Source organism: Nycticebus coucang, chromosome 11 (assembly GCF_027406575.1).
Source record: "Nycticebus coucang isolate mNycCou1 chromosome 11, mNycCou1.pri, whole genome shotgun sequence".
Lineage (NCBI taxonomy): Eukaryota > Metazoa > Chordata > Mammalia > Primates > Lorisidae > Nycticebus > Nycticebus coucang.
Window position 1 is genome coordinate 113,018,755 of NC_069790.1, and position 10,832 is coordinate 113,029,586.

Genomic DNA, 10,832 nt, shown 5'->3' on the forward strand with positions numbered 1-10,832 from the left:
TTCAGAGCTGCAGCCAGAAACTATGAGGACCTGCATGGTGTGATGGTGCAAGTTGTCTCTGTCATGAAGTCAGCCAGCCTCTACCCAATTTTAATTAATTGTGGTAAAATTCAAGCTGGAGAGAGATACAAGCAACTGTGGCACCTCAGCCTACCACACCAGCAACAGTTGGAGGAAGAAAATTACTCCTTTCCCACTGTAAAACAACCACCACTAAACTTCAGTGCCCCCGGATGGGCAGCCCAGGTCAAGAGTTCTAATCAGATCATCCCAGGCAGTACAATCACTGCTCAACAGGAAGAGTTCATAGAATCTCCAGAGGCCTGATAGTAGATATCCACAGTAGCTCTGTCCTGCATACCTGACAGGATGGACCCTTCTACTGAATCACCAAGTCAGAAAAGATCACCTGTGGCACATCATCTCAGCATATGTCTTTCTTCCATGCATCCCACTCTTCTTGTACCCCCCAGCTTCCACTTGATTCACTTTTTCTATGTTGCTGTCCAGCAGCCCACAAGATGCCCAGGCCTCTCAGGGAATTGCCAAACATTCTGGGCTCTTCATGGGGCAGACCTTTAGACTACCAGGCAGGGAGGGAAGGGTGGACTGGAAATTCAGAATTGTAGGGAAAATATTTGCTTAATATTATATCATGCAGGATGATTCCTACGCACACAAGTGGGACCTCCCTGGAGAAGGAGGCCTGGTGTTCTATGGCTCTCTCACAGAGGGTACAGTGAGAGGTCTTTTGTTCTGAGCTCACTTGCAGAAATCCCACCGTGTGCCTTCCACTTGGGGGTGGGGGTCTCTTGATGATGGGCTTTGTGCCTGGAATTTTTTTTCTTGGATCATCTTTCTTGGAGTTGCAGCTTGCCTCAGCGGAGATGATATGCACTTGTCTATTTTCTTTCTTAGCTCAGCTCCCCACCTTTGGCTTCACTGAGTCCACTTCCATCCAGTAGTCTTCCAGATAAACATGTGCAAATGGCACATGAAAATATTCTCCACCACCGAGAGTGCTTTATTTTATGCTCTCATAGAGGTTCTCATTCCCTCTGCTGTAGCAGTTGTCATGGGCATTATAACTGGCTACCTGGTGGCAAAGGCCATGCCATAGTCATTCATGTGTCCCTAGTAAGTGCAGTGCCTACTAAGTAGGTACTAGTACAGTATTTTTTGAAAGAAGGAATGAACACATAGTGAGCATGCTGCTAAATTTCTTATCATTTTCAAAGTTTACATTATAAAGAGAGCGGGCATCATGGCATGAGTTCTCAGTGGCTTTGTTTTTATTGGGCTTTCTCTTTGGATTTTGTTGAAGAAGAAGAAAGATGAAGACTGTTGTGGATCCAATGGTGGAGAGATGGCACTGAGGGGTAAGGAGAACAGAGGTTCCTCAGTGGGTGTTTATAATTTTCAGGATCCATCTTGCATACTTATGGATGCTTGTGAAGAACCCTTCACTTCCCAGGGTGACACTTCCTTTTGCCCAGGACAATATTCCATGTAACCTACCATTGCAGATGGCAGGAGCAGCTGAAACTTCCTTTAAGAGACAGAGAACAGGAGTCAGGGAGGCTTTGTCCTCATGGAACAAGAGTAAATCCCAAGAAGTGGCACATTATAGTAGCAAAACCACCTAAAGAAATGGACTAATTGTTCTTGAGAGGTGATACCTCTCTTCACATCTACACAAATCTCACTTCTCTTGGGTCAAGCTGAGGGCAAGCAGGAATGACACTATAAAAGTGGGGGAGGGAAACTGATTACAAACCCAAAGATGAGAGGGGAGGAGAGAGGGACTTCAGTGCTCATCTCTCTAGGGAAGACTTTTGAATGAGTGCCCTTTGGTTCTCCACTGTCCCCTCTCTCTCTCCCATGTGCTGTGTGCTGTCTTCTTGTATGAGGGAGTGAGAGATACCTTATTTTTGGAGATGATGCTTAGAGGTGCTCCTACACACATGATGTTCACTGCGGGGCCATGTTGAAGTCTACCCTGACAGTCATCAAACGGAAGAGAATATTGGTTTATCCACGTCAGGATGTCAGGATGACTGACTGTGAGACAGAGAAGACAAAGTTAAGAGTTACTCTCCTTATCACAAGATCTCTTGTAAATAGCTCCTATGTTGTAAATTAATTTCTGAGGATATTCAATGTGAGTAGCAGCTGACATTTCATCCTTCTTTGGGTTCCTAGTTCAGTAATCCCTACTGAACTTGGAGAAGTAGGTTCATAAGTCCTCTTCCCTGATGCTTCCCATCTGCAATTTTTCTGTACTATGAATAATCAATGAAAACTTTGGAAAAACTGTGAGAATATTATGATTAACCACAAGGAGAAAGAGACAGTAACAATGCGATTGTCCCCATGAATCACTGCCTCATCTACTTTATCCTCATTACATTTGATACAAAGGCAAAATTGTTTTTAATGTGCATAAATCTGCCTTTTAATTGAATAGATTATTTATACAGGGTGTCCATAAAGTTCATGTTAAATTTACAATATTAAACTATTTTGAATTGCACATGAACTTTATGTCCACCCCATATATTATATACCTAGGTGTCAAAAAATGTGTATGTATATGTATATATTATAAGAGATGTTATTTATGTATTATTGATATGTATTATATTATGTATATACTTTGAGCACCTTTTGTAATCGCAGAAGTCAAACATGACTTATATTCAGATTTTGTCATTGGTTTATATTATTACAATTTTAATACAGTTTTTTTTCCTTCCTTAAAATGTATATATATTTTTTGGAACCCCCTGTATTATTTTTCCCCCTAGGAGGTCATATTGCTTATCTCCGTCATAGCATTGTTATCATACTGTCAACCAGAATGATAACATGAATAACAGAATGTTAGCAGAAACTCTAACCAAGGTATTATGTAATTTTAATCTCTGGTACAGAGTAGTGAGGAGGAAGAAAACAAAATTTGACTAGACATTACTTGAGCTAGTTTAAATACATGTAACAAGATAAGCTAAAGTAACTTAAGTTACTTGAAAAAATGAATTCTTGATAAGTACTGGGAGCCCTGCCCCAGAGAGCTTGTAGAGGTATAGTTTGTCACTAAGATTCTTTTTTTTTTTTTTTTTTGGCCGGGGCTGGGTTTGAACCCGCCACCTCCGGCATATGGGACCGGCGCCCTACCTGCTGAGCCACAGGCGCCACCCCGTCACTAAGATTCTGACATACAGAGCTCTACCCTAAAATCTTTGTAGCTTCATTTTGTTTTCAAAGGCTATGTAATAAATTACTTTTGTGAAGTATGTAAGGCAATTACTTTGCATAAGACTTATAAAGTCAAGGACAAAACTCATACAAGCATGTTCAGAAAATATATTCACCTAGATTTCTAGGTACTTTGGTTCTAAACTGAAATATGAAGTAAAATATAGAATATAAAGTGTAGTACATAAAAATGTGTGCTTTTAGTGTGTGTCACACTTTATGGGGGCAAGACATGATTGCAAGAGGGACTTTACCTAACAATTGCAATCAGTGTAACCTGGCTTATTGTACCCTCAATGAATCCCCAACAATAAAAAAAAAAAAAAAAAAAATGTGTGCTTTTAATCTCTGCTTTTCACCAAAGAGCCATTTTAAAAGTTCCCTTTTTTAAATTTGCTTCTCTATTCCCACCAGAGCAGGAGTAAAACCTGATCTATGGATCCGGGACAAAGTGCCTGAGTGAACATGGCTTTTGCAAGCCAGTCAATCAGCATTGGCTGTCAGTTCTTAAAATCAGTCAATCAGAGATGGATTTTCTGTAAACACAGCTCAAAGTGCCAACCAAGCAACAACAATCTCACTGGACATTTGGATCTATTCAAATATCCTTGATATCCTACAATATCCTTCAAATATCCTGCCTTTACAGATGATGTAACCCACTTATGCCTCTTCAAGTCCTCCAATCCCTCACCTCCAGCTTCCTGAAACACACACATACTAGTCAGCACTCTGCTCTGCCCTGTAGGACTATGTCTGCGCAGCATTTCTCTACCTTGTATAATAAGCAATAGCTTTATCATTTTATTTCAGATATCAAGTGGTATACTCAGCCTTTGGCATTACTGGAGAGAGTATATGGTTATTAACGGCCACATGAAGTAACACCCAATGGGAACAAAAAAAAAAATGAATTAGAAAGCAACTCTATTCATGAAGTACTTTTGATAAAACTCAGAGACTAAATTTCTATGATCATCTCAATGACAATTCATAGGGGAGAAGGTTGTGTGCCTACAACATGGACTGTGACTATTTTCCCCATGATATATGTCCAGCCAAAGAGTAGCAACAGTATGTTGTAATAATCAATTTCCCTATGAACCAGTCAAGTCTTTTCCTTTACGTGGGAACTCTCAGAAGTAGCAATAGTATGAGTAGCCCTCTCTTTTCATACTATTGAGGGGACGGGTAGCTCGCTCAACCTCCTCCTCTAGTGACAGGAGAGATAGTTCACTCAACTATCCTCTTGTCTCCCAGGGTCCACTAGAATGAATGGTTCATCATGTCTTTGCACACAGGTTGGGTTCTCTGTGATAGGAATGAGAAGCCTCCTGCTATCTCACCATTTCATGTTTTGTTTTACTCCCACTTCCTTTTTATTAATTGCATACTGGGTGTTCAACAATTGTTATTGAGTAGGCTACCCTCCTTCATGGTTCCTTGACACTTCCTTTGTGCTTGAGGACTCCTATATTTCTCAATTTTATTTCAGCTCAGTTTCCTGGACTCTGGTCTTAAATATTCTAGAGATATAACTATTTCTGGCTTGCTTCATTTGATCTTGTTATATTGACTTCCCTGTATCCATTGATTCAAAATTGAATTGAAAAATTCAATTTTCTTTGAATTTTGTCTTTGACTTCTAGTCATGGTACTAGAAGGTCGAGCAGTGATCTCTCTAAGGTCAAGAATATCACCTCATATGAGCTATTCTTTCGAGTTTATACCACATTTTCCATAAGCTCTAACCTCCTCGGGATAAAGAAGTCACAAACACTTACAGTTTTTATATTCATTCCAGGTCCAGGTTGGGATAAAGCAAGACTCATTAAATACTATGGGCTCCAAGGCTATGGCAATGGTTCCCACGTGTGTGTTGAGTGGAGCAGGGTTGGACAGTTTGATCATCATCAGGTCATTTTCCAGAGTTTGTGCGTCGAAGCTAGGGTAGGGCAGAGTCAATGAGTAATTTCGTAAATGTTCCTTCTTATTTTTGGTGCTGGGTTGATAAACTCCTAGTCGGATTTTAACACTGTGAAAGAAAGAGGGCAGGAAGATGATAAAGAAGGGGTTGTTAATGTCAAACTACAAGAACTGTCCCAGGCCACCTTCTTCAATCATCTTAATTTTATTTCTTAACCTGAGAACTGAAGTGGCCCACTCTTGTCTGTAAAATAATAAGAGTTTACCAGATTGTGTTATTAGAGGCATGCCTTGGTAAAACCTGATATGATGTCTGGCAGCTAAAACACACCAGTGGATTCTAGTTATTATTAACATTCAGATCATCTGAACTAGCAGGTAATGAAGACGTCACTGCAATCTGCTATTCCAGAGCTCTTGTCTATACCACACTGCCTAGTGACTCCTGAGCTGGTAGGACTCACGGTTTCTGAGCATCCTTAGGTCTGTCACAGCTCTTCGTAGGCCCATAACATTTGCACTTGCCATGTGTTGCCTACATTGATCTTAGACTTGAAAGGCTATTAATCGTTTGTCAGGACTCCCAGTGTCATTTAGCATTATATTCCCTGGGCAAATTGATACCTAGTCACCTCCATCGCCAGGAGTCTAGTCATTCAACCCTTCAAGAGCTATTTCCTGCCAAAAGCAGATGATGTGTTAGATGTAGATGAGAGCAAGAATATCTGATTTTCTCATTCCCACTGCAAGAGGACTTGAACCATCTTTATTTCCCATGTATGTACGTATTTCCCCTTATTGCACAAAGCAGAGGTTCAATCCGTGTTGAACTGAACTGCTTTGAAGACCCAGGTGGCTCACAGGTCCAAGTATGATATAACTCTGCATACTGCTTAAACTCTGCGTGGGTCTTAATCACACAACATGTTCTCCCACAGCAGAAAGATCTGCAAGGGACAGCTCTGTTTATATAGTGCCTCATCATCCCTCTACCGTCACCTGCAGGACATGGCTTTTACCCAACTAGTCAACCTCTTCCTATAATCATCCCCTATTCACTACACTCAGCTAATGCTGATCTTCCAGTTTTCCAAAAACCCTAAAATCTTTGCTACTTCCAGGACTGTATGAATATTGTTCCCTGGGCCTCGTGTATCCCCCAGGCTTCATCACATGGCTGTCTCCTTCTCTTCCTCTCACTTCTTTAGAAGATGGACTTGACCACCATCACTAAAGCAGATATTTTGTCTCATTCCCACATGTTATGGCTTGACATTCTTTTGTACTTTTCTTTTGGTCATTTGTTTTGGCTTACTCCTTTCACCAGAATGTAAGCTCCACGAGGAAAAACACATTTCCACCTTGTCTCTCACTGTTTTTTCAGTAGTATTAAATAGCCCTGACTATATAGTAAGAGTTTAACAAATACATATTGGCAAATGAATACTAGATACTCTCCAAGACAGATACTTCTGTCATCTTCCTATTGATCTTTTAAACTACCCAAAGGTGTGTTCTATTCCCCATTTGGAAGAAGATTCTCCCTCTTCCTGGGCTTCCTGAATCCATTAAAACTTGCAGGATGCCATGCTAGACCCACTTTCATTTGTCTAGATCCATCCCAGCTCTCAAGAACAAAGTGATGCTTACGGTAAGGAGCAGTGAGCAGCCGTCAATACCCACTCAGGGTGAATGAGAGACCCCACGCAGGGCTCTGGCCTGGAATCCAGGTAGACCAGGTAAGGAATAGTATAACCTTCTGAAGAGTCCAAATTCTCCTTAGAAACATTGGACTGAACAGCTCCTGAAAAATCAAGGGGACAATGATGGAAAGACAAAGAAGTTAAGAGGCTAGTACTAGCCAGAGTAGCTTTCTTTAACTTAAGGTTTTCAAAGATAATATCAGGGTCCAACTTATTATTAATATTTTTTAAAACTTGAGGAAATCATGCATATCACCTAAACTATTAAGAGACGTTAAGAGAACTGATGTGGCTCAGCACCCATAGCACAGTGATTAAGGCACAGGCCATATACACTGAGGATGGTGGGTTCGAACCCAGCCCAGGCCTGCTAAACAACAATGACAACTGCAACAAAAAATTTCCGGATGTTGTGGTGGGTGCCTGTAGTCCCAGCTACTTGGGAGACTGAGGCAAGAGAATCGCTTGGGCCCAAGAGTTTGAGGTTGCTGTGAGCTGTGACGCCACAGCTCTCTACCAAGGGTGACATAATGAGACTCTGTCTCAAAAAAAAAAAAAAAAAAAAAAATAGAAAGAAAGAAAGAAAGAAAGAAAAAGGAAAAAAAAGAACTGACATATGTCCTTACTGAGATGGAATTACAGTGAAGTTCTGTGAAACTGAGATGTGGCCCATCTCATGATGATCAAAAACTCTTACTGGTAGTTCTACATGTTACAAAAAAAAAAGATTATTTAAAAAACATTCATTTTTTTTTAGATGAACTTTGGCCAAGAATGGGGTTGAAAAATTAAATACCTGACTTTGATGGTATAAGGAATGGAAAAGCATAGGGCTTCCTGAGCCCTGACCCAGCCCACCCTCCTTCCCTGGGTGCACGTCCTCTAATATTCATCTGCTCAGGGAAAGAGAAGTATGGCTGCGCAGGAAAAGTGGCAACATAGGAATCATATGCTGGAGAGCCTGGTGAGAGGGTCCCAGGACAAGGCTGGACATTGGCAGTGAGTACTTCCTCACAGGCTCACAGACATCCAAGGGGCTTAGAGAGAATGTGGGCAAGACAAGATGAGCATCAACAACAGTTCAGGTGTTTAAATGCCCTGTCCACCTCCTTAGTGTGGCTGCCACTTCTCTTTCCTCCCTTCAAGTGCCACCCTGATTCTCGCCCCAGGCAGAAACCCCAGACTCTCACCAACTGTGCTCATGAGAGCAAGGATGAGACAGCACTTCACGGCAGGCTGTGACATCTCCAGGCAGAGACAAGTTCGTCAAGCTGTAAACTGACCCAATCTTTAGTCCAAGTGTCCTTGACAAGATCAGCTGTGGAAGAACTACGAATTATGGAGTGAAGAGAGACACACGTATCTTAGAGTAGTCTTCAAATTAGTCCTTAATCAAGATTCAATTATACAAGACATCAGTGGTGTCTGTGTCTGATGTGAGTGAAAGAGAAGGAACAGACCAAGCCAAGGTCCTGGTGCCTCCTCTCCTGTCCTGTGAATCTCCCCAGGAGTCAACACGTACCTGCTGCTGTTTTCCTTCCCTCTGTGACATAGCCTTTCTTTGTTGTCTCCTCAGCCCTCTGTGACTTAAACCCTTCTCCGCCCTCTCTGCCATCTGCCTCTGAGGTTCCAGAGACTTACAGATCATTGGAGTATTAAACGCAGTTAGTAAATCTTGTTTTTTCTTTTTCTTCTTTTTTTCATCCTGCTCATTTTAAAAGTCAGCACTCAGAACAGAGTCTCCATATTCTCTGTAACAAGGCTGAACCCCTGTGCTTCCAGGAAAGAGCTATAGTTAACAAATTCCACCACCATTTTGTGTTCTGAAGAAAGAATTACCACAGGGAACCATGCTTCCAGTAGAATTACCACAGGGAACCACACTTCCGGTATGATGTAGATAGGACTCTCTGTTCACTCTTGTTTACTGTGATAGGTTGAACACAGACCTTTCCCCCTTTGCCTGCACCTACTGATAAAGCCACACATGGACTCTCCAACACCCCATTCTTTATTTCATGAATTATCAGAACTAGAATGGTTTGTTTCCTTGGAACTAGCTACACTCAGAAATAAACATTTCCTATTTAACCAGCTGACTAAGACTTCCCCCAATAGCAAAATAACTCCAATTGTAAATCTCTCCACCTACAACTTCAAGTCTAGGGAAAATCCACCCTGTCAAGATACTCTATAATCTTCAGAACAGTCTGAATTAAAACAAACTTCTTCCTAGTTTGCTTTTTGTCTTTTGCACCTTTTACTCTTTCTGAATATACCACATTCCTTTTATACATTAACCTTACATTTTAACTTCTGGACTTTCACCCAGAAATAGTTACTCAATAGCAGTATAGCCCCACATTTTTTTTTTTTTTTGAAGAGTTAAGGTTAAGAAATTTTGCCTCCATCCTAGTGGTAATGTTAAGGCAGTATTAAGAACTTGGGGCTATCATCTACAAATGTGCCATTTAGAGTAACAAAAGGATTGAACATTGATAATAAATACACATATCTTTCTGTATTATTCTTCTCCGAGATACCTATTTATGGATCGAATATTTTTGTCTTTCCAGAATTCATATGTTGAAATCCTAACATATGAAAAATGGAGGTAATTAAGTTCATATAAAGACTAGAGAGTGGTGCTTCCATAATAGGATTAGTGCATTTATTTAGAAGAAGGAAAAGAGATTGGCTATGGAGACTATCCCTTATATGCATATCTTGTCCATGTGAGGATACTGGCAGAAGTTGGCCATCAACAAACCATGAGGCTAGCCATCACCAGACATGAGACATGCTGACCTTGGTCTTGGACTTTCCAGCCCCTAGATCTGCAATAAATAAATGTTTCTTGTTTAAGCCACCAAATATATGATATTTTTGGTATAGCATCCCAAATTGACTAAGATAGTACCCCTCTTTCACCTCATCACTGAGACTACAAACATTCTCTCTTTGCCAAATTGTTCCACTGAAACCAACATTTCTGTGCTATGACCACACTGCCTTTCCTCTGTCTCGTTCCAAACATGCACAGAAATCAAAGCCTTCTGATCCAGGCCTTCTCTCTAAGGTCCATGAAATAATGGAGATTTGAGGGGAAGCTGTGGAGGAACCGAGGCAGACAGTCTGTGATATGCTTTTTAGATAGGGCTAGAAAGAACATGTAACACCTCGATAGCCAAAACTTTTTTGACCTCAAGATAGAATATCTATTTTTCTCAAAAACTTGTCTTCTGGTGCCCTTTTATTGCTTTCATTGTAGTTTAAATTAGTGCCACATCTGGGTTGGGATTTGGGGTGCTGGTTGTGAGAGAGGGACACAGATTGTCTCCAGAGACTTGGCCTTATGTAGCAAGTTTATAGTTGGAAAACAAAAAAGATCATGGAGAAAAGGAACATACACGGAGGCAAAACCCTGGAAAATATAGGTTTTAAAATATTTCTGCTTCTGAAATTTTCCCCTATCTAGTCTCACGATTTCACATGGATTGAAGAAAAAGGCAGGAAGAACAGCTGTAGTGCATTGGGAATAGGACACCTCAGGTTTCATCTCTGCTTTATTAGGAAATATTCGAATGACTTTGGGCAATCAACCTTGACTTTTTTACTTTTTAGTGTCATTATCTGTAATAGCCTATGGATGCATGGCCTATCAGAAAATGCATGATAAAATTTATATTATAGCCAAATCTTACAACAAAATTATATGAAATATTAATAAAACACCCAATAATGATTTTATTAAAAAATGAGATGGTAACAGTGACCACAAACCTTGTTTCCTTTTCCATCTCAGTATCTCACAGTCTGGAATGTAGTAGGTGATCAGTAAATTTATGTTGATTTGATTGGTCCATAACTAAAATCCTTTCAAATTTTCTCAAGAGAATGGTAGAATTCTATGTCTACTTTCTCATTTGGCAGCTAGTTTCAAGA

The 10,832-nt window shown here is 40.5% G+C and overlaps 1 pseudogene; it reads right to left on the reverse strand.

The window, feature by feature from the left end:
* Positions 1 to 1,024: 1,024 nt before the first annotated feature.
* LOC128598392 (serine protease 58-like) lies at positions 1,025 to 10,687 on the reverse strand (annotated as a pseudogene).
* Positions 10,688 to 10,832: the final 145 nt, after the last annotated feature.